This window comes from Lonchura striata, chromosome 11 (genome assembly GCF_046129695.1).
Source record: "Lonchura striata isolate bLonStr1 chromosome 11, bLonStr1.mat, whole genome shotgun sequence".
NCBI classification, from domain to species: domain Eukaryota; kingdom Metazoa; phylum Chordata; class Aves; order Passeriformes; family Estrildidae; genus Lonchura; species Lonchura striata.
Window position 1 is genome coordinate 16,289,624 of NC_134613.1, and position 20,787 is coordinate 16,310,410.

The 20,787-nt window shown below is 38.9% G+C and overlaps 1 long non-coding RNA gene across 1 annotated transcript; it reads right to left on the reverse strand.

Annotated features, from left to right (window-relative positions):
• Positions 1-1,237: 1,237 nt before the first annotated feature.
• Positions 1,238-20,665, reverse strand: LOC110474186 (uncharacterized). The gene is made up of 6 exons (XR_002466037.3): positions 20,437-20,665; positions 19,053-19,106; positions 12,038-12,197; positions 8,353-8,469; positions 6,610-6,656; positions 1,238-1,409 (listed from the first exon to the last, which is right to left on the reverse strand). It is a non-coding gene; the product is annotated as an uncharacterized LOC110474186 (long non-coding RNA).
• Positions 20,666-20,787: the final 122 nt, after the last annotated feature.

Consider the following 20,787-nt stretch of genomic DNA (forward strand, 5'->3'; position numbering starts at 1 on the left):
TTTTCTGGGGACATGAAGAAGTTAAGTGAAATTTCAGATACTTTAATCCAGTATAATCAAAACCAGTGACATTTTAATGAAGTCTCATACTTTAATAAGACCTCCCAGCTACATTCTTTGATCTGTGTTTCCATTGAAATTGAGTTAATATATTGCACACAATTCATCCAAAGGTCTTGGATAGCTTGGAAGAGTATGATATATGTATATTAAAGCAACACCATCCACCCAAGTACTTGAAACTGGAACATTATATGCCCTTTTTAATTTGTTTCGTCATGTATGGGTGGCCACACTTGCCTAAATAAGCTATAGAGACAATGATGAAATTTAAAACATGAACTATCATAGGAAGGTTTTAAAAGCATTTGTTAAGGAAATTACAACCTTGTTCTTTAAACTATCCCATATAATTTAAGAGAAAATTGTATTCTTCCTATAAAATGCAATAAAACACCTCGATAGGAATGTGTAAGTTATATTAATCTCTATTCAGTCCTGCAGGTATAGAAATGTAATTTCTATGATGTTCTCTACAGCTATTGCTGTTAAATTCTGCAGTGGTTTTCCTTTAGGGAAAATGACATTGAGTATTAGAGAAACCCTTCTAAAAGTGAAATGTGTGTGGCAGATGTCTCTTACCTAAGAAATTCAACTGAGATCAGACAAGTGTTCCTATGCTAGTGGAAGTATAGACTAGAAGCCAAGAGCCTGACAGAAATCTTTTATCTCTTAATTTCATCTCTATCATTTTGAACTTCTTCAAAGTTTGTAGAAATTTAACCATGTATGAACAACCAAAATTTAAACAACAAAATTTGAAAGTAAAGCCTCAGAGAGGAATAGCTGCTGCAAGCACATTAACACATAACCTGTTTTCTTTGCAGTGTTTACTAAGCAGATTTCATTTTATTTCCTGACATTAACCTCACTCTCTGGCAGAAGCACTGCCAACAGCAGAATCATTAAGCTGAGAGAGGCTGTTGGTGGTTACCTCAGGCAGAACTGACCACAAGGCGTCTGGGAATACACTTTTCACACTGCTTTCCTAATTACAGCCCTGAAACCATTCTGTAAAGCAAATGGGCAAAAAACCAAAATGGTATAGAGAGTACTGATCTACTTACATAAGCCCAAGACATGAGCAAAAAGATACAGCCCAGGAACAGCACTGAATCAGCAACTGAGATCAGACCTATGCAAGTCAAGCCTTTTTTCCCCCAAATGCCATATATCTCCTCTTGAGCTAAAAGCTTTTTCTTCTGCAAGGAGGTGTTGCTGGTACATTTTAATCAGGATATAATGATTTAAGGAGATCTGTTGGAGTGGAGACACAGAAATGGAGTTCCACATCAGTAGAGAGTCTTGAGCATCTTTATCTCTTCTGACCATCAGAAAGAAACTAAATTCTGCAGAAACAAAAACATGCACATCAGTAGTAGTTCCAATAAAGCAAAGACTTTTTCTTCAACAATTTTGTGTGACATCACCCTACTCACTAGTGCTATAATGCCAACTGGAGGAAAAAATCAGTCAGTTTAGTACAGACGAGCAAAAAAAACAGAGCTGGGCTTCTGCAGGGGAGGGCCTTTTTCTCTCACTGCTCAGTGTGGACCAATCTACCATTTTCCCAGATTCTTGCTGCCCCATCTGCTTTATTGCAAGGTCTGCAAATGTAGTAAAGTCTAAAGGTTCAAGTAATGCAACATCCACACTACCTGTTTTGAGAAAGTTTTCACATTTTTTCATTTATTGGTTTGTGATTTCTAGTTTTTAAGATTTCTAGACTTTACCTATTTTTAACCAACAAAAGATTGATATGTTCTGACATACAATAAAACCACTGGTAGGACCAGGACACGTTTACAATTATGGCAAGACTGTTTGAAAAACATACTTTAAGAACATGGTACATTAGAAAAATACTGCTGCTAACTTATGGGACACCTTTCCCTTGTTTGAAATGAGAATTTATGAAGAGTGTTTCAGTAAGTTTTATAAACAACATTCTATCATCTTTACAGGGTTTTCTTTATGTCATCAGAGAGATTTAATGAGTGTCATAAGCTGCAAAGAGACTACAATGGCAGAAAATCTCTCACAGTTAATTGCAGCAAAACCATCTGAGTCCCATGAGATATAGAAAGCAACCTCTGTCCTAAGGAAAATAAGAAATTCTGAGGAATGTGGAGCATGCTGTGCTATTTCAGTTGAGCTCAGGACAGCTAGAAAAAACAAATATGTGAAGGAAGTGACTGTCTGATATTTTCCCTCTGTTCTAATGCTAATTCTATTTTAATTCTTCTCTGCTTTCTTTAGCCCCTTTTTCTCCAGCTACACAAGATAATGATTTCCAAGAACCATAAAAGAGAACAGAAACACATGCATTTAATTGTCTTATAAATTGAATTATGATTTATGACAGATTTTACATTTCACAAGTAAGATATTATGCAAATTTTCAGCAGACCCTTTTATTTAAAGAGCTTGCACAAAATATTTTTGGTAGCTCTCTACTTGATTATATTTCTGAAACACACAAACTGAACACATGTACCTGTGTCTCAAATACCAGGCAGTACAAACTTAATTATGTTCAAAAATTGAATCCCTGAATTATGGAATGCAGCATAATTAATTTCTGCATTAGATGAATTGTTCTTTAAAAGTGATGGAGCATCCCTTACCATATGCTTTATGGTTCTTGCAGTTTCATTAACAAGAAGGAACAACTATCTTGAATAGCTGGATATATATAGCCATAGATAATTTTTCTTTCCTATCTATTCTTCCAGATCACCATGAATAAAATAAAATTCTTCTACCATATCTGCTAATTTATATAAATAAGACTGTCAGTATATACTTACATTAAAAACAGTTGCCAACATATAAAAACTAATCAGACCAAAGATGCAGCTGGCTGAACATTTTGTTTCTGAAAATGTCCACTAACTCTGCAGCAACTGAGGAAAGAAGGCAGAGACGAGGTAAATACTGAGCTATACTTCCCTCTGCTGTGCTCTTGCAGCTTCCAGCAAACTGCAACTACAAGAATTCATGCATTTATTTGCAAAATAAATCCACTCTGAGCATTAGCCCAGTGCTCTGAATTTATTGTGAAATGTCACATCAGTTAATTTCTATCCATCCAGGCCAGATCATGTATTGATTCCCTTCAAACAAGAGGCTGAGTGTCAGGATTTTAAACAGTGGAGGGACAGAGTTGGCACACAGAATCCTGTTTGGTAGCTGCATCTTTGGGGGTAGGAAGAAATAGTACAGTGCAAATAGCAACTGAGGCAAATTTTTATAAAGAAAAGACTGTGGATTAGCAATGACTGAGTTGTGTGCTTTGAAGTGTACAAAATAGTGAAAAAAATTGTCATTAAATATCCTGGGTATCCAGGATATCTACTGTGTTCATCTCATCTGAATTCACAATGTCAGTGTTCACAGCCACAATGTCATAAGCCTTATTGTGAGGATAAGTTTCCCAGACAATATTAGTCAAATAAATTTTGGGTGTCTGGAAGCTGGAAAATCAGCATCTTCTTTTCCTATTCATCCTGGTCTAAGAAAACAAGAATAAAAAGTAGTAAGCTGATTCACAATTGTCTCCATATTTAAAAATGGAATGTGATGAGGGCTGGGATATTATGTTGGCTTCTCCTCTTTGGTTCGTGGGACAATTCACACCTCTGGAAGAGCCACGTTCTGCCACTCCAGAGCAACATTTTTCCCTGAGTGCACATGGATTTCACTGCAGGGCTGCATGCTCACAGCTAAGTTGGAAAGGACCATAGCTTTAAAGCTGTTTTCATACTGTTTTTTCATACTGCCTGTTTCATGGTGTGTTTTATTCTGCCCATTAGTGTGAGGCAGAAAGACAAAGCCAAAAAGATCAGAAGAATGGTGGGCTGGGGCCTGATTCCTCAGAGCCTGAGCTACCCTTTTGTAATGTGACGTTTACAGGTTTTGCCAGGGATTTCCCATTCCAAGCACGTTGTGCTTCACCTCAAAGTTCCCATCTATCAATTAGAGTATTGAACGGTGGTGGGAGGCAAAATCAGAGAACAGGATTTTCCAGAAATGCCCTTGGTGCATTGGCGCTACAGAGGAGCAGAGATTATGCTAATTCCCAGCCCCCAGGAGGGAGGATGTTAAGAGGATGTTCAGGCTCTGCAGCTCTGTCTGTCTGTCACAGGTTTCTCCCCTTGTTCCAATTCCATGGGCAGAGTCCATGGTAGGGACTGTGCACGATGGAGACAGAGCAGAGCACTGAGCAGGTGCAGGAGGAGCTGTGAAATGTGGTTAGTCAGGGCATAAGCACTAATATGGGATCACAGGAACACACTTCCCCAGTGCTTCCATCTGGAGTGGTGCTGGTCCTGGTCTAAATTTGCCTTTAATCATGCTCAGCATCAGTCTAGTGTTTCCTTCTGCTGCTCCTGTTGCCTGAAACAGATTATTTCCAGGGAGAACAGTGAGACTTCCCAGCCACTATCTGACTGCCCCAAAGCTGTTTAATGTTACAGAGGCACGTGGCTAGAGTCACCTCTGGAATGGTCAAGGTCTGAAAAAATTGGTTTAGACATTTTCCAAGGCCAAAATGTGGATTGGGTAAGTCCTGCCCCCCAGTGATCCTCAGACACCTTACTGAATTTATGATCTTCAAAAGACTTGAGCAAATCAAGTCTTTGAGAATCTCCTCGAGATGAAAGACAGACATTTAAAATAGGACTGAATACTCAGTGTCTTCTTCCCAATAAGCACATCCTTCAGTATGTGTTTGAGGTATTTGTTGTACCTCTCACAGGGTAATGCACTGCCTTACCCTGAGCACAGGTGATTGAATAGCAGGAATGTGTCCTGAAGACCAGAATCTGAAAAATGCATCTTTTCTTGCAGTATTTCCCATGGAAAAAATATTGACACAATGTTTTCATACTACCATGACTAATATCATGTGTTGTTCTCAGATATTTTTCAAATATTAAAAAAAAAAAAAGAACTTCTATTACTACCACATGGAATCAGATTAGCCCTGCTGTTAAGGCATTCACAAAGAAGGCAAATCTTTCTATTTTCTTCTGCCCAAAGCAATAGCAAAATAGAAAGAAGCTGTGTGATTACCAGGCTGTGGGTGATGGAATTCAAGGTCAAGTTGTGTTATTAATCATATAAGCATCACTTGTTGCATATGCAAAGCCAACTCTGCTGAATTGTGCTACAATACTATGGAGATAACAGGGAAGAAAAAGAATTTCTTAAAATACCAATGATTTTTCTGGCACTCACACTGTAAGCAACCCACATTTTTATCTACAGATTAAATTTATATTTTCTGGTCTTCTGTATTGTATCTTCAGGAAAAAACTCTGCCAGGGTCAAATGAAATTTTCAGTATCCACAATTCAAAGGCATGATTCAGTATTTTTAAATTCTTAAGTGTGATGCTGTGGGTCATGTCACAGGATTTAAATAGAGGAGAACTCATTAGTAACTGCTCATTTATTCCTGTCTTGACTGCCAGGCAGCAGCAATAATACTCAGAAAATTCCTGTCTTTCTCTCACCACAAGATCACATGGGGTTGGAGCTTTGCTCCCAAATCACCTGACATCCATTGCATAGCTCATCAGCATCATCATTTTCATCCCAAGGAGCACAGGAGCATGTTCCCTATCCACCTGGGCTTTCTGCTAATGCTTGGGGCTGCTACAGTCTAGGATTAATGAACTCTGAGCTTCTGTTCTACCAGGATTTGGATGTTAAATGTGTGCCTCTTGCTAGCAAGGTGTGAACATTTATAGCAATAGTTTTAAGGGACTCCTTTAGCATCCAGTCCTGCATAGAGCTGCTCTGGGTTCATCACTTTTCAGGCATACATGCCCACATAAAGAATGAGAATTTGAGTGCCAATTAACTGCTAATGCCAAGTTCTTGGCGTGATGCCCCAGACGTCCTACAGTGTTAGAGTTCTAGTGTTTTCCAAAACCAATTTCCCTTTTAAAAAATGTATCACTAGTCCTTCTTGATTACAAGTGTTAGATTTTGTATTCATTAAATCGCCTGAATGAGCCCCAAGATAGAGGTTGATGACATTTCTTCAATGCAGCAGCTTTTTTCAGAATCTGCAGTTTCATCAAAGTATTCCTTTGGAACATGCTGCCTTTATTTTATTTTTTTTTTTTTTTTCCAAAAAAGAGGTTTCTGCAAAAAGGTAGAAGCAGTTTTTACTCAAAATTTTATTTCAGTCGTATCAAAATCATTAATTTCAAAAGTCAGCATCAAATACTTCTGTCCTGTTAAATGAAGCAAGTCATGAGAGCTTTCTGGACTTGAATGCATTGTTGCCACACCAGCCCCTCACCTAAAAGGTAGGGGTTTTAAACCAAGGAAAGTCCTGGAGAGGCTACAATGGCCTAAGGAACTGCAATTTTATTTTATTATCAGCTTTTTGAATATAGTACTTTGGCTATCTTTCCAAATGCCTGTGTTTGGAATAGATAGTGTTATTGAATTGTTGACAGTATTGACATTTTTAATTAGTGCCATTAGATTTCAGAGTGAACAGTTAAATTGCTGTTATTTTCAGCAGGTTTACCTGGTTGCTCTGCTTGTCCAGTGGTCCCAAATGCCTCCAAACTCTGTCTAATTGCAGAGAAATAGCAGAGAACATTCCTGAGAAAACAAAGGCTCTACAGAAATTGATAATATGAAGACCTGAACACTAATGAGATGCTGAGATTGTTGCAATAGCACTAAAAGATTAAAAAAATAAAATGAAATTAAATACAAGTGCAGTATATGTATTACATCATTCATCTGCATTCAGTGAGATTCTCAACTTTAAATATATATTAAGCTACTGCACAATTTCCTTTTTACCAGAGCAGATTGTGAAAGAACATCTAAATTCTTCCACAACATTTATATTTCATTCTGCTGCAGAGCACAAAGTGCTGTAATGCACAGCACACCAATTGTCATGTTCTTGTCTGGGGAACAGTCTTGAACTCATTAGTTTGCCAGCATAAGGAACATAACACAGAACCTGTGAGATGCATATGGTAACAGCTTAGAGTCTTATGACCAATCTGGTTTTTGTAACAGTTTGTGAATACCTCTAAAGTAAATTAGATCTATTAGTCTATCTGATTTTGGATGTTTTTTTTAATCTCATGTCGAATGTTTTTTTGCAGATTTGGATGTTTTCCATTTTAAACGTATGTGCTGTGATTAGAATACCAGAGTGATAGGGATCATTAAAAAAACATTTATCATCTTAAACTGTTGTTAGTTTTGCTGCATATCTGGCCACTTTAATCTGTTCTCCTTAAAAGGAAATAATTCCATTTTCCTGGGATAGTCCAGTCTGGTTTTGAGAAAGCCTTGCTTCAAGGTTGCCTATACTGTCTGATTGTTACTGCTGTGTTTTGGTGTGGCAGTGTCCATCTCCAAAAAGCAATTTTTCCTCTGGAAGAAGCCTGACATGTGGCACACTGCAGGGAAATGTGCACCTTGCCAGAAAGACCGAATCCCACAAGAAAAATTTTTTATGTAAAAGTGTACAGCACAGCTTTCCTTTGCTCTAACTAAAGCATAAATGTCATTGTTCTCAGGTTCTTTAAATTAGGTTTATTAAGGTTTGTGCCACATTTTGGAATGCAATTAATGTGTGCCTAAGCTTTCCATTTCCTTTAATGTCACAGGGGATGTATTTGATATAATAATGTTATTTAATATTTTTACAGAAGCTAAGGAAACTGAGATTAGGCTAGTTTGTTATAAATTAAAAGCTAAATAGAACTCAGTGAATCAATCTTTTTTCTGGCAAGAGTAATTTCTTCTGCATATTATATTCCTTTTATATATAACTTACATTTCAGCATCCTATCCCTGACATCAATGATTTATACACAGCTCACTCGGTTTATGGGCAAGATAATTTTTGTTGGTAATTACATGAACTCTAGCATTCACACAAGGGTCATGGGAGGTTATTTAAATTATACAAGTGCCATACAGAGGTAAATTAATGCCCAGATAGTGCTTTCATTCTTCAGGTTAGACTGTTTGTTAGTCCATGAGCACTGGAATGGAGGTATTACTCTGAAAACAAGGTGTAAATGCTCAAGTAGAAGAATCAGGTCCCAGAAAAATTCTGTAGGTTTGTCATTTTAATGGGCTAACTAAGAAGACTTCATAGACCAGTTTTAAAGCAGGTTAGCACGAGTCTTGCATGATCCCATGCCATGAAATGCTTATTAAAAATAAAATGTAAGGATGAAATGCCAAAGTGGACCATGACAGGCTGGGGTATGGCTCTCCCAAAGTTCACACTCACCTGTGAGCAGCAGCAGGATGGAACTGGAGCTCATGGAAGCACTGGACAGACTCCAAGGCCCTCACTGGTGTGGACAAGGAGACCTGCAGGATCAGTTCCTTTGGACCTCCAGGAGTTCTGAAAAAAACCAAATTACCCAAAGATAAGTTTTGTACCCTTGGTACAAAGGATGAATACAGGGTAAATAGAAGAACTAAGATGCAAAGGTAAATACAGTCCCAATGCTAAGATTTGTCACTGATCACTAATTCATAGTTGTAATGAAAAAGAGTTTTGGATCCACAAAAGTAAATTCTGGCATTGATTATGTCACCTCTCATATGCTTCTCAGAGACAAATATCAGCCTGTTAGTAAGAGCTTGCTGAACCAGTGATCCCTAAATATGAGGAATGCACAGGCAGTGGTATTGTTTTATCACTGTCTTATTTGGAACAAGAAAGAAATAATGTCTACCCAGATGTGAATTTGGCTTTAATACACAACTGCACAAAGACAAAAAATATTTTTTTAAGTTCAGTGGAATTACATCTGACCAGGATTTCCAGAAATGCCTTCTAAAAATCCCCTAATAAACTCAGTGGGTTATGAAGTAATGTTGACTAGCAGGCACAGAACAACAAGAAGTAATAATATACATTGTTGGATTTATTTACTTATCACACAGGATTACTGAAATATGTGCTGGGAGAAGAAAAAGAAGGGACAGAGACACCATGTTTCTAACCTGTGGATCATGTTAGAACAATTTGGGGATAAAACAGGGAGCCAGATTGTCAAAATAGTGTAAGTGGATGAAAGGCATTGCTTTCTGTGAGTGCCTTCTTTGAGAATGACTGTCAGGAGACAGAGCAAATACAATTTTACCTTGATATTCAGTGACTGTGTATTATTAGATAACGCTGTGAAAAGATGTTTCAGAATTTCATGGGAGCAGCCTTCCACAGGACAGCCTTCCCTCTGTCCTGCAGTAAAATTAGATATCAAAATGAAGAAAGTTTTGTTTCATACATATCAAGATACTGTGTTTAGTGAGGGAAAAAAACAAAAGTAGACAGTCCTGATCATTTGCTCTCTTCTGGACAATATATTATACCTCTTGCCAAAATCCAAAATTAATTTTTTGAGTGGATTGAGAGTCTTAAATATCTTCAGCAAGCTGTTTTGAAGTTCCTGATAATTCATCCTACCTATTTAAGCATATTACCATTATTTTATCTATTTAGATAATTATTTAACCTTTATCTCTGTCTCCCATATTCTATGTCACTTTTCAACAAAAAGATTTCAAAAAAACCCGTATATTTAACCATAATGCATAATTTCCAGTGATAAATAAATAAATAAATATGATACCAATGTCAATGGGAAGATTCCTTATGACATCAGTCAGACATGCTGAGCATTTTTTATGATTAAGAACATTTCATTCTTTATTTGTAATTCCTTCTTTCCCAAGGAAGAAGGTGGTGAGTTTGAGCAATTCATTGCATTTGAAAATGAAACACAATGCTTGGTCCTGTTATGCAGAACAAGAGTAGGAAAAAAGCAAGAGAACTCATGGGAAAAGGTCAAGAGCTGGAGCCAAAGCAAAATTGCAGCAGAAATCCTGAAAATCACTCTTGATAGAACACAATGAGCTGCTCTGAAACCAGATGTGCTGCTCGCAGTTCCCACACCCTTGAGCTGGCAGCGCTGTGCTCAGAGGACATTCCCCTGTTTGCAGCCCCTGCACAAATGTCTGAACTCCTGGGAAAGGCCCCCGAGCCTCGAGGCTGCTTCAGGGCCATGAGAAGGAAATTCTTCATTTGAGAGTTAAAGTACCAAAGCCACAGGTTGTGGGATTCCCTAAAATCAGAGGGTTTTGGGCACATTGCAAAATGCAGGTCTCAGAGACAGCAGGATGGTGATTAGAGCTAAGCAGTAGCTATAAGATTTGTCAGCAGAAAAAGTATACAAGAAGCAGAAAGAAAGGACAAATAGAACAATAATCTGTGTATTAATGCTTGGGTAGAATAACTTCCTAGGCTGCAGAAAAGTATATCTGATGAGATATTAGGAAGGTCTAAGCTTAATAATGGAGCTCTGTGCATTGTATCTTGAGGCTTACAAGCAAGTATTGTATTCAAAATAAGCAAGTATTGTTTTAACCAAAGGTACATGTGCTTATAGTGATTGGATAGAACTACTGTCAATATGCTTTTGCTTTGTGTGACTGGTCAAAAAGTTTATAATGTAAGTTGTAACATTAAGTTCTTGGTCTGTTGCCTGGATGTGAGCTGCTGGCATCTTCCCATTGTCATAACCATGTAATGAGACATGCTAAAAAATAAACAGCTCGAGATGCATGCCACAGCAGTCCTGTCCCGTTTGTGACTTGTACACAGCCCCTGGCCAGCGATAGCAGGTGACTCCACAGCCCTGCCCACTCCCTGGCACACTGGGCAGCTGTCAGAGAAGGCTCTCTCTGGGTACTCTGCAGAGCCACAACCATTAATGCCATCTCTTTTTTTCAGTCACACTTCAAGGCTCACTTTTTCCATGTCCACGTTTCTTCCAGGCAGGATCCTGTTGAGTAACAATCAAAGCTGTAAATCTGTGATGATTTAAGACCTGGCTTTCCATGGGCTTTAGGAGGCTGTCAAGGCCTCCACTGTGGTGGCAGTTTCTTGGGAACAGTCTTTGAGCTTCCTTTTCCCTGCCTTGGGCTGAGAACATGCCTGGCCCTTAGCCAAGGTGCAGAGTTGCTCAGGTGGATGTTAATTCTGAGGAGGCAGATGAACAAAGATAGTGCATTGCTCTGAAAACTCAGAGGCACAGGATTTCTGATAGACTTCCTAATCCCCTGCTGCATGAGCTGCATAGTTTTATCTTCAGTGGAAACATTGAGCTAGCTCTCTACAGAGATGGAAAAACCCAAGCTCCCGCCCTACTCCATATTCCATGCTGCCATTAATCCATGGGTGGGCATAGACATGGAGCCCACCCTGGCACAAACTGGGGCAGTGTTTGGCTCTAACACAACGTGAATTTCGTGGAGGAGAGGGGGAATGGACTCAGCTACACCATAAGGGTCTATGGGCAGCTGCACAGCAAAATGGGCTATTGGCAGTGTATATTGGCAGAATGTGAAGCACCCATAAAAATACAAAGTTTATTCCAATATCCATCAAATATTCAATAGAAAATGCTGATCATTTGACACAGTTTAGCAGCCTAATGAGAAAGTCACTACCTGGTAGCCCCTGTTCTGCTGTGGGCTATGGCTGTTTACTGCAGAGGAATTTCCTCTCAGAAAACTTAATATTTTTCTGAGGATCTGAACAAGAGATTCCAAATTCAAAAGCAATAACCCAATACTTAAGTGAATACCGCTTGGATGAGCTGTTATTGTTGTTCAATAGCAAATATTTTTGTAGCATGTGGTGGGCAGCTCATTGAAACATGAAGATAATGACAATCCATGGAGCCTGAAGCTTGGCTGACAAGCCATAGCAGACAGACAACACAAATCTGTGGGATGGGGTGGGAGGCAGGCAGGCACGATGGGATTTCAAAAAAATCCCAAACAAAGCCCAGTCAGGGAAACAGCTTCCAAAATATTTATTAAGGTTTTCAAGGCTTCAAAGATAAAAGAGTCATTCCAAACATAAACTCTCATCCCACACAAACAGTTCTTGTACTTACATGCTGTTGTCTCAACAAGCTTTTGTTTTCAGTAGAAAATCTTATTGTTTCTGAATGTAATTTCCCAGAGATAAATTTGGAGATGTGACACTGACTTCAGGGAAGTGCTGCATGTGGATGATCACAATTTTCCACAGGTCTGAGTGTGCCCTGTCTTGGCCTGTATGGCATGGGAGCAGGGTTAGAGGAAGGAAAGAAGGAAAAAGAGGAAAAGGGAGGAGAAAACAAAGTGTGTCACAATCATGTTCAAACAAAATATGCTATCCAGAGAAGTTCAACTTAAAGGCACTGGCTTCCTAGACAGTTTCAACAAAATATATTATTATATTTACTTAATTTAAGCATGTCTTGAAGACTTTTGCTTTTCCAGTAATGGATAGAAACACCGGTTATTATTGTACCTCAGCCAACACGTGGTGGTTGATGAACGTTCCTTGATGAATAAAGATATTAGCACTCTACAGATCCTTTTCAGTAGACAAGAAATTTCTCCACCATGTGGAAAGAAATCTTGCTTGCTCTGTGAAATATTAGCACAAAAAGGTGAATTCCAAACTACAAGAGAATTTCAACTCCAGTTTTAGTTTGCCCTACTCCACTGAAAACCAAACTCCATCAAACCCCAGGTTATCAGTGCAAATCCCTGTGGCAGTCAGGTATTTCTGGTTATTGTGTGCCCAGGTGTGCTAGGACTTACTTCCACCTGCTGCTGAGATAAGATCTCTGCAGGAGTGTGGTTTCAGCCCACATTTTCCTTGCCTGTTCAGTTATCTGCACCTTTGGGTTCAGCTGCATTCCCTTCCTTTTTCAGACTCTCATCCCGGCAGCTGCTCATGGCTCACTCCTCCCTTTCTTGTTCCAACACAATCCTTTTAAGATGTATATTCTTTTTGATCTCCAGGCTCTAAGACTTGGCCAGCCAGCTGTGTAACTGCCTGGGGCCTGGAAAACAGCATTTCCCCAGCTGATTATTGAGTTATTATTATTTTAACTCCCTTGAAGTTGTTTACCCCAGGTATCATGTCTCGATCGCTGTTTTGTTGCCCATTCATTTCCATCTTCTTCCAGACTAAACAGCTTTCTTGGACTTAACTCTATAAATAATCTTCACATGCACAGGCTGAAGCACATAAACTCTTCATGAAAGCAGAGCACTTAATTCCCCTGGTTCTCCAAACCACAGGAGTTAGGATTAGCTATCTAGAACTTTATACCAACAATTCCCAGATTTATAGGTTAGACCAGCAGTAGAAAAGGTTACTGTGCTGCAGTCTCTGAGTGCTGAATTTGCTCTCCTTTGTAGATTTTCTCAGATATTCACATGAATAGGGAGGTGAGGGCCACTTGAGGTATTGTATGAACAAGTATCTTCCTTCCAAAAATTTGTAGAAACCATGCCTATTTCATGCTTTGTGCATTCACTTGCTAAAATTGTCCCTTTGTTTAATATTTTCTAGTTTTCCAACACATCTGTTTCCTTATCTTTTTTTTCTCCTCCTCTCTAACTCATATTTTCATAAACCATTTTATAGAAAGAATGTTTTTTGCAACATTGCCTGAGGTTTCTTTATTTGTTTGTATTCCTTTTAAAAAGTGGTGGGAACTCCTGAGAGAAAATGGAAAACATTCTTCAAGACTTCCTAAAATACACTGTGGGTAGAGCAATGCACTGAAAACAGAAAACACTGCATCTTACTTGTTTGCCTAATTCCCCACTTCTGCTAGTTACAATTAAGACTTAAAATGTAAGGAAGTGAGTCTAAATGCCTGGAAGAAGAAAAATAACTTAGACATCTATTTTCATTTTTCTAGAAAAGTTTAGCTTCAATCAGTGTGTGTGTCATATTTATCAGATGTCATTTATCAGCCAACTTGTATGGTGAACACCTCTGATATGATACTACAGAAAGCTGCAGTGTGAATGAAAGAGGAGATAAGGCTGCACCAACTGTCATTGATTCCACCCTGTCCAGGTCCACACAAAACTGAATTAAAATCTATTGTGTCTTTGGAAACCCTGCCTGTGTCCCCAGCCACTGCTAACAGGGTGACACTGGGAGAAAACCTTCCTTGAGTAGCCTGGATCCATCTGGAGTCAAGTAATGCCTGGGGCTCTCTTCATTCTTGGTGCAAGGATAAAACACTTTTCTCCAGATTAAGCACTGAGGTGGAATTGCAACAGCAGGAGTTTTTTGGCACTTTGTAAGAAAGTTTTGGAGCCGCTACAAAATCCACCCAGACAAAGCATCCAACTGCTAGACAAAATGCAACATCCCATTGCAGAGTTAGGAAGTGTTCCTTTGCAATGCAGGAAGGGCATTCAGCATGCTGGTATTTGTGAGCAGCCACACATCCCAGTCATGAGCTTCTGGAGAAGAGGTTGTTTCCAAGAGGAATGTCAGTGTTAATCCACTGGAGAGCGAGTAGGTGAGTGTGAGACACAGTGTGGATGTGTGAGCACAGCAGCGTTTGGGGGATGGAGCCTGATTCTCCTGTTGGAGAAAGGATGGAGTTTGGCTCCCACACAGCCAGCTGCCAGGGCTTGCTCCTCCTCTGCCCCCCAGGAGGTCCAGCACTGACCCCTGGCTCTGGTACAGCTGGAAGTCTCAGTGTTTGATGAACTGGGCTGTCTTGGAACAAAAGAGATGGATGAGAACTGCAACACTTGTGGAGCTTCAGGACCATTTCTGTGCAGGGAAAAGACCTCTTCCAGCCTTTGAAGGCTTTCTCTTGAGAAAGATTTGGGATAGAATGTGGAAACAGATTTTGGGGCGCCTTTAAGTCAGTCCTATGTCTTCAGATTATCCTAGACAATGGGATTCATTGAGAGAAATTCATTCTCTTTTCCCTGGCAGATGATGAAAAAAAATCCATCAATATGGATGCTACTCATCATAGCAGAAAGAAAGAAAAGTTGTTATTATCAATGGGAGAGGCTCCTTCAGAATGGTCAGAACAAATTCTGATTCCCTTTTTTAGCTGAATAGTAAATGGGAAAGTCCATGAAGGGATTCCCATGAAGATTTCCATCAGTCACATTGGAATGGCTACTGTGGTGCAGGCAGGCTCACAGTAACTGAGATAGGACTCAGATTTTCTGGACTCTGTCTTTTCATTATACTGAAATATTTAGCAGCACTAAATAGGTAACAAACATCACTTATATTTTCAAATGTGGAAAAAAGCTGCAGGTCAATAAAAAACTAAAAGTTCAAAAGCCTAAAAGAAATAGTGTTACAATAACAAGGCTGAGATCTAGGTTTGGTTTCTGGTCTTTCAACTTGTGGCAGAGGTCTAAAAGCTATTTTAGTAAAGGACAGATAATTCCAATATGAGCAAAAATTAAAAGAAATTTGTTCAGCACTGAGCCATTCACAGACACTTGGTTATAAAACAGCAAACAACTCATCATTCTTAATGTTATTTTTCTCTGGGGAACTGAGTTTTTTGTTTGCTGTAACGAGCTGTTGTAATTGAGCTCACTTTTACTGAAGTAGAGCTCTTTTCTAAAACAGAAAAGAGAGATGGAGATTTATTTTGATTTAAAAAGATGTTTGCAACAGAATAAATATACAGGCAATATAACCAGGACTTTCTAAGTATGTAAAAAACCTACATTCAGTTAATTTTATTTTCTGTTTCATTTTTCAAGGAAAGGCATTTAATTTTCATTGCTGATATATGCTGGCATAGAAGATCAGCAGGCAGATATTATAATGAAGTGTTCTTTGTTTACAGAAAAAAATTGTGTTCATGATTTTTTAATAATGTTTGACAGTCTCATCAGAAAGAAATGGAGGTCTCAACTGGAATTGTTGTTTGTCATATGCCTGAGGCCTGAGGTTGATTTATTTTGTTCCCCAACTGAGCTGATTTTATTTGAACTAATAACTGAAAGTTTTCTTGCATCTTTTGCTATGACAGTGAGATGAATGAAGTCCTAATGAATGAGCTGCATTTCTCAGAAAAATCTTCATTATCTTCATGCAGCTTTCCCCTACACTGCCTGGTAATTTTTAAAGCTGTGATGTTTTATAGGGAGATACAGGTAGCAGGTAAATCAAGATACAGAGGTAACTTTGCTCTTCCTTCTACATCTGCAGCTCTAATCAGAGCTGATCATTTGTGGCAAATCAAGCACTGACTTATAGAACAGACTAAGATATAATGGGTACAAGGGTGAAATATAAATCCTACTCATGCAGCTTCATCTCAGGCCCACAGCGAGGTTTGTGGTGTGGCTGGATAATAAGCCCACAGGTGCAATTTAAGTATCTTACCAAGCACATCAGCTAGAAAACCTCAGAGATAATAGTTCTTATCTAAATTGGGCTTGGCATACTGTTTTACTGCACCCCTTGGAAATCACAGAGGATGAGCCTGGAAAATTATTTTGTCTAATGAAAAAAGCTGGGAGCATTAAATGCAGCCTTTTAGAGGACAAAAAAAATGATCTGCAGAAGAAATTCACTCTGACAGCAAAGTAGAGACATGTCCCACCCAAAGCCCATCACCTCTCAGCTCACTAACTTTCCAAAGTTTTCCATTCCACTTCCAAAGGAGCATCCCACCCCCTGAAGGGCATTCCAGAAAAACCAGTCAGTTTGGGGGTTATGGTTTCTCCATTTGGATCCTAGGTTTTTAGATATTCCCTTTGACAATAGGACATACTGGAGGGGTTTTTTGGAAGACATTTTCCCTGCGGTTCTCTGAACTTCATCGAGATGCCTGCGTCCTGCACAGAAACCCCAAAGCATCCATGGCAAGAATGCATGATTTGCTCTCTAGAAAAAAAATCCAAAAAACAACCAGCTTGCATTTGGCATGATAAACCATTTTGTGTTCCAAGTCCATATTTTCAATTTGATTCTCCCAGTCATAAATGTCTTGTGATGCTGAGTAACAACAACATAATCTGAAAATTATGCCCAGCTGAATGAGATCGTTCATAGCTGTTATTCCTCATCTATGACTTACACATTCCAGATATGATGCATTTTTTACCTGCATGCTGTTCCAAGGGATACATGCCATGGAGAATGGCAAACACTTGAAGGGAGCCTCACATAATGTATGAGCCCATTACCCACAGTCTTATGATCCATCCTTTAATAACCTAGTTTTGGTTTGAGATTCTTCCCATCTCTTAAGAAGGTCTAACTTGCTGTAATTATTTTTTGATTTAGTTTTGTTCCCTAGACATCTTAATTCACAATTTTTAGGTTGTTGCTTAATATAAAGCATTAAAAACAGATTCACACCCAGCTATTAACTACTTGGTGTATTCAGACATTAGCTAATAAGCAAAAATACATGTGTTGAAACAAATCTAATAGCCAGTGTCTGTCCACAGACACCATCTGAGATGGCAGATGAGTCCTTCCCATCACTGTAACATCAAGTCCCAGGTCACCATCCTCCAGAGCATGAACCACACTCATTTTGGCTGTTCCACTGAGAGACTGAGCACATTTTTTGCAAAGCAGAAGGAGCTTTCTGCTTTCAGGAGGGCTCATTAACTCTCTGCTCAGTGCTCCCAGTCCCACCACACACAGACTGTAAAGACAGGAGCAGCCCAGATCTGCCCTGGATCAACACTGGCCATTAATGTAACTCACATATTATAGACTAAAAAAACCCTAATTAATATAATATAATATAATATAATATAATATAATATAATAATTATATTATATATGTGTATATATAATATACATATATATAAATATTTCTTAGTAGATCCTTCAAAGCATTTCTGGCCCAAGACAACCATCAGCATGTCAGACAGCTTCAGAGAACATTCTGGACCCTCAGACCTGAACTCCTCTCTCATCCCATCTCCTGACTTAATTAAGTCAGGAGAACATTAAAGGGACAGTACAGGCACTGCTCTTGCCTTTCTCTGTAGAAGGTGGCTGCATAAAAACCCCATTTTGCTAACTCCTTCATTTTCAGCCAGATTGCTTTCTTTGCTATTGCAATTCTTTTGACCCAGGCTTTTGAGTGTTTGACTTCAGCTCCAAGGAGAATAAGAATAAAGATGCACAGACAAGGAGCTCATCAGATCTTACATTTCCCCAAAGACACAGGAGAAAGAGAAAAAAAATTTTCCTGATGACCCCATTCAATTTTTATTCTCTTGGAGGCTTTTAGGAGCTGGCTACATAAAATAATTTGTTTTATTCCTCAGAATTTTCAATACCAAAGGAAGCTTGATAGGGAGAATTAATACTGTTCAAATAGGAAAGAATTTTCATTTTCTCTCCCTGCTGTGCAAGGAATAACTATCACAGAAGAACAGGAGGAGGTCAGTGGCCTGTCCTGGCTTGCTCCCATGACTTGTATCAGGGTTGTGAATTTCCAGCCTCTGTCCTGGCATAGTCTGGGATAGCTGGGGTTTGTTCACACACTCCAGGTCTCACTTTCCTTTTTATTTCAGTGCATCCAAGGGCTAAACCACCCTCTCCCACACCCCCAGCCTTCTCCTCAGCTGCTGTTCAGGGCTCTCAGTGGCTCCAACTGCCTCAACTGCTTCACATGTTGGCAAAATCAAACCTTCACTGTGGTTTCACTATCAAACTCCTTCAGCCTGTCACTGTCTCTCTTCAAGTCAAAACCACCTCCAAAATGAACACATGAGCCTTCAGAGGCAGCTCCCCAAAAATTCCAGTGGCAAGATCCAAATGCAGAATGTGTTTGGGGAAAAGCGCTCTCTGATCTCATGGACAATCAGGGCTGTCTGCATACCTCTCTGTTCACATCATCTGCTTTCCTTTCTGCTCTTTTCCCTCTCATCCTGAAATGCAAAACCACAGCTTCCCATGGCTCCTCTCAGAGCACATATCTTCACCAAACTGAAGGATTTTTTAGGGCTGGGCCTGCCCTCTCATCAACTGTGAAGGATCTAATGCAATTTTGGGCACAGAGACTACAATTTATGTAAATAGATCTTAAATATTCCATTAGATCAGGTTCAAATTCCATGATCCCACTTTCACTTTTACTGGAGACATACCTGGATTTGTGTGACAGGAGGATTTCTCCTACTTCTTGACCTCAGAGAAAACAACTGTATAGGAAGAGTAAGGAGAGTAAAGTTGAACTCATGAGTTTAACAGAAGAACATTATGGATGAAAAGTTGTGAATTAAATAATGCATTTTCTTTGTACAGTAGGAGTACAAGCACCCAGAGAAACTAAAGAAGAAAAGCTGAAACGGATTATAGAAGAGTGTGGAATCTGCTAATTTAAGAGAAAAATATAAGCTAATTAAGATACTGATGCCCACAGTTAAGTGTCCCATTAAATTAGAAAGCATGTCTCTAATTCAAATGAGATATTTTGCTGGCTAAATACTCAGTTCCTTTTTCTCCTCATCTTAAAGAACTGTAATATCTCAAATGGAATACAATTAAATCAGTTCAAGAAAGATTTGGAAATGTCCTGCTAGAGGAGACAAGTATAATTCCCATGCATTCACTTTTACAGGGTCTGACTATGTAGACATATTCAGGACAATTCTTCTGAAATAAGTAGATTTCTAAATTATTAGTTTGTAGCTATATGCTTATGTTGAAAATCAAGGTGTTTGTCTTTCATCTTAGGTTAAATTATTCTGGAATAATAAAATACAGATTATCAGCACTAAAGGTAGGAAACAGTGTCCCTCTCACACATTAAACAATTTAACTGTGACAAGTTAATCAGTGTGGATGAAAATCTGGTTTCACACATAAAATAAATTAATATTATCCTAACCCTTAATGTGCAAATGTCTACTTTTTATAACTATTTTTCTTCTAGGACACGATATCAGGCAGATTTTCCTCTAATTACTTCATGAGATGTGTAGTAAGGAAGTCCTTATTCTAGTCCTTGATTTCTGTAGTGAGCAGCTGACCATGGAGCCAGCTGAAAGATGACAAAGCAAGAGAATAACTCAAATTTGAATTACAGTTCATTTAAATATCTGAGGAAAAAGGATTATCTTTTGGCTAACTTTGGAAGGAGGCACAGAACACTCTAAGCTTTTTATAACCTGAAGTTGTACTCTCTGAGTCCTCTGAAGGCTCAAGTGACTTGAGCAGTTTTTGCTCAGTGTCTTTCCCTCCATTTTTCTCCTGCCCAGCTGAAAGAAGAGTGGCAAGGTGATTTTCCTGCAGCTCAGCTTCCCTCTGTGCAGGCCATGCTCTTCACCCTGCTGTACACTAAGTACCACAAGTTATCCCTAGGGCTATTCCATGCAGCCACAATTAACCTGTAACACTAATTCAGACTGTTCCCAATTTTTTTTTAAGCATACAGAGCCTGTTCTTGACACAGCTATACTGTTACTATATAAATATTTCTATATTTATGACAAATAAATAAATAAATTTAAAACAAACATGAATTCGTACCTGAACTGGTTTATTTTTCTCACGGACAAGCACTCTGCACTATATGGCTCTCTTCAATATTGCACATCCAGAGTCAATTATAAACCTTTATATTTCTCTAGCAGGAAGATTAAAATTCAATTCTCCTTTATTGCAGTTTGCAAATACAATATACTCTCCAGCTGGCTAGCAAAAGCTCCTCGGTTAAATCATTTTGTGCAACACTGCTTCTTAGCCACTGGTACCTCCCTTCACAGCAACAGCCTGACAGCCCCACACTTCCAGGCTATTTATTGGTCTGTCCTTAAATGGGAGAGTTCTTTTACAACATACTTCCTTTTTATTGAAATGACTGCAAAGAGAGTTTTGTGT